Consider the following 4,425-nt stretch of genomic DNA (forward strand, 5'->3'; position numbering starts at 1 on the left):
GGATCCGAAACTCCTCGAAAACTAAGGTCGGTAGTCCCTTGGTCATAACACCGGTGAACTGTTCAGCGGTAGGAACGTGGAGAACGCGAACTCTCCCAAGTGCCACATGTTCACGAACGAAGTGTATGTCAAGCTAAATATGCTTCATGCGACGATGATGAATAGGGTTGGCAGAGAGGTAAACGGCGGAGACGTTGTCGCAGTAAATAATCGTGGCCTTGTGAACCTCACAAAGCAACTCCTGCAGCAGCTGTCGGAGCCAGCCGATACTCCTCCTCAGCACTCAAGCGAGAGACCGTGGGTTGTCGCTTGAACGACCACGAAATCAGTGAGGACCCGAGATAGACACAGTAGCCTGACGTGGAGCGACGAGTGTCGGGGCAGCCAGCTCAGTCGGCATCAGAGTAGGCGACAACGTCGGTGGAGGCGGAGGCCGTCAGGGTGAGTATCAAGGTCATAGTGTCACGCATGTACCGAAGAATACGCTTCACCAGAGTCCAGTGCGAGTCACGAGGGGAGTGCATGTGAAGGCACACCTGCTGCACAGCATATTGCAGGTCGGGGCAAGTGAGAGTGAGATAATGCAAGGCGCCGACGATGGAGCGGTAGAACACTGCGTCAGGCACAGGAGATTCCTCCAGAGCAGAGACCTTCGCCTTAGTGTCAACGGGCGTGGTGGCCGGCTTGCAGTTAAGCATACCCGCTCGCTCGAGCAACTCATGAGCATACTTCTGCTGATGCAGAAAGAACCCGTCTGCGCGGCGAACAACCTCGATGCCAAGGAAGTAATGCAGAGCTCCGAGATCCTTGAGGGCAAACGCATCACGAAGACGAGCCGTGAGCTGCTGGAGGAGCTCAGGAGAGGATGTCGTTAGGATGATATCGTCGACATAGAGCAGCAGATATGCGATGGCGGCGCCCTAATAATAGACGAATAGGGAAGCATCAGAGCGAGTGGTGTGAAACCCAATCTGCTACAGAAATGCCGCAATATGCTGGTACCATGCCCAGGGCGCCTACTTTAGCCCATAAGGAGAACGGGACAGCAAGCACACATGGTCAGGATGCTCAGTGTCAACGAAGCCAGTGGGCTGCTCACAGAACACCTGCTTAGTGAGATAGCCATGCAAGAAGGCGTTGGAGACATCCAACTGATGCACAGGCTAGGCACGAGAGACTGCCAGCTGCAACACTATACGAATCGTGCCCGGTTTGACAACCGGGGCGAAGGTGTCGGTGAAGTCCATGTCGGCGTGCTGGCGGAAGCCACGCACCACCAAGCGAGCCTTGTAGCGCTCGAGAGAACCATCAGGGCGAGTCTTGTGGCGGAACACCATTTTGCCACTGATGATGTTGGCATGAGGGGGCCTAAAAGGATCGAGAAGAGAGGTCTAGAGGGGGGTGCCCTTAATAAGCAAAAGTGGCAGTTTTTAATTTCTTCAAGTTAAGGTGGACATTAGCACATATTAAGGCACACACAATACATTTCAAGCAGGCATGACAAGAGTATAGGCAGCGGAAAAGGTAAAGCATGCAATTTGCAAAAATATAAAGGGATGTGATTGGAGTATGCAAACGCAATGGTGACGGGTAGAATTTTTGGCGTGGTTTCGATAGGTGGTGCTATCGTACGTCCACGTTGATGGAGAATTCAACCCACAAAGGGTAACGGTTGCGTGCGTCCACAGAGGGCTCCACCCATGAAAGGTCCACGAAGAAGCAACCTTGTCTATCCCACCATGGCCATCGCCCACGAAGGACTTGCCTCACTCGGGTAGATCTTCATGAAGTAGGCGATCTCCTTGCCCTTACAAACTTCTTAGTTCAACTCCACATCACAACGGAGGCTCCCAACACTACAAAAAAAGACACATCCGTTACATTTTGGGCCGAACAAAAAAAAATCGGTCATGCTGATGACACTTCTATGACGATAATTGTGACAAAACCCGGTATCATCATAGATGTGGTGGGCTCCTACTCCTATCACAAAAAATCATGACAGAAAATGGCTTTTCGTCCTGGGCGGGCCGGAGACGCAACTGCATGACATTCTTTGGGTCGTCCATGACGGAAAAAAACCGTGGTAGAAGCGAGGGAGAGGAAAATATCGGGGGGTTCCCGGTTACGGTGGGTGGTCGAGGCCGAGCGATGTGTGTTTCTCTCGTACACGTACGTGCGTGGGTGCGAGGCGTTGGGCTCTAACTGAACCCGAGCGAGGCGTTCGCCTACTGAACCCGAGCGATTGCACTGCAGGCTACGCGTTACTGAACCCGAGCGATTGATCGATCTGGCTGTTAACTGAACCCGATCGAGCGATTCCTTTGCTACTACTGCTAACGAAGCCGATTGAACCTGCTGCCTCTTGATGAACAGTGAGCGTTGTTGGGGGTGGATGAACAGTTCCCGGTGGGGGTTGGATGAACAGGACCCCGTGGTAGTAGAGGCCGTTGCCGCTGGATGAACAGGACCCCGATCGATCGAGCCGGTTGGGGGTGGATGAACAGGCCCCCATGGAGGATGGATGAACAGGAGCCCGTGGAGGGCTGGTTGAACAGTAGCCGGTGGAGTGCTGGATGAACAGTAGCCCGTGGAGGGGTGGTTGAACAGGACCCCATGGAGAGGGCTGGTTGAACAGTAGCCCGTGGAGGAGCGGTGGAGGCTGGATGAACAGGAGCCCATGGATGAACAATAGCTGGTGGAGGCAGGAGGGAGACGCCGTGGAAGAACAGTCGCAGGTGGAGGCTGGAGGAGGTCGACGGTGGAGATGAACATTAGCCCGTGGAGTCCCGTTTTGTGGTACGCCACACCCCTCCCGATGAACAGGACCCACGTTTCGACTGTAGCGCTCCAACACAAGTCCGTTTCCTCCGTTTCGCGGTACGCCACACCCCTCCTGATCAACAGGACCTCGTTTCGACCATAGGAGGTCCAAGGGAAGTCCGTTTCCTCCGTTTTGCGGTATGCCACACCCCTCGCGGTGCCATTTCGACCGTAGACGATCGAACACAAGGCCGTTTCCTCGGTTCTGCGGTACACCAGGCCTCATTTCGGTTGTTCCGTCCAAGCCGGTTGGCTCCCGTTTAACACGACACATTCCGTTGCCTCCCGATGAACGCGACGACGTAGTTTCTCCGTTCCGACCCAGCCGGTTGGCTTGAATAGGACGCCGTCGCTGCCTCTCCATGTACACGAGCCCTGGCCGTACGTATGCGTGAGTAGGCGTTCGAGACCCCGCCCGTATGTACGTACGTGGTTGTATTTACTTTCTTGCACCCTCGCCGTACGTACGTGTACATGCTACATGTGCGCCTCTACTACGACACGTGCCCTTCCTTACTCGGCCACGGTTCATCGCTGCAGCCTGCAGACAGACCGATCGACCAGTATGTACGTACACGTTCGCGACTAGAATGACAACACTACATACGCTTCGACCAGGTGGGTCCCGACTGTCAGGGAGGATAAGGAGGCACTTCCTTGAGTGCGAAGATGTAGCTGGTGGGTCCTAGCAGTCAGGGGGGAAACGTTTTTTCGCGAATACGGTGGCCCGTCTAGTGGGTCTGTGCTGTCAGGTGGAGGAATCATTATTTTGCGCATAATAAGGTTGCACTTCCTTGCTGCGGCCGTGGACCCAGCTATCAGCCTCTCCACGTATAGTACTCTTCTGATGGAAGTCGTTCCTTGACCACATTGATCACGCCGCACCGAGGGCACCAAGGAGGTGGACAACGGCGAGGCCTAGGAAGGGGTGGAGCCATGGAAGACACGGCATTGGATGCCCACGCGGAGAGGAGTACGAGGGTTCACTGGTTCGGCTGCGGTTTGAGGCTGCCGTCGCCGCAGAATAACAGGGGGTATGGGTGAGTAGAGGGATGGCCTGGCCAGCGGTGGGAGTAGTAGGGGTGGTAAGGCCTCCGCGGCAACACAGCCGGCCACGGGAGGCAGGAGCAGGCGGCACGACCGGCGCTGGTTTGGGCGGCTGGAGTAAGAAGACCAGAGGTTGAAGAAGCACTATGTAACGCCCGGATAATCAAGCTACAGTAATCCCACGCTAATGGTGCCACATCACCACAGTTACTGTTGCTAATCTACCGTTAGGTCAAACCATTTCAAAATTCAAATTTAAATTTATGTCGACAATAAAAGTTTTTCAAAATTTAAAACAAAAATGTTCGGGAGATGCCATATTTTGCATAAGTAAATATGGTGTAGTAAACACATCTTTATAAAATGCCTAAATAATTTAAAGTGAAATAAAACAGAAAAGAAAATAAATAAAAGAAAGAAAATGCAAAAGAGAAAGAAAAAAAAAAGGAGAAACCACCCCTGGTCCGTGGCCCAACTGGGCCAACCCCCAGGCCCAGCCGGCCACCCACCCCACCTTATCCCCTCACCCCACCCACTCCACCGACACCCCCCACT

Source organism: Triticum aestivum, chromosome 1D (assembly GCF_018294505.1).
Source record: "Triticum aestivum cultivar Chinese Spring chromosome 1D, IWGSC CS RefSeq v2.1, whole genome shotgun sequence".
NCBI classification, from domain to species: domain Eukaryota; kingdom Viridiplantae; phylum Streptophyta; class Magnoliopsida; order Poales; family Poaceae; genus Triticum; species Triticum aestivum.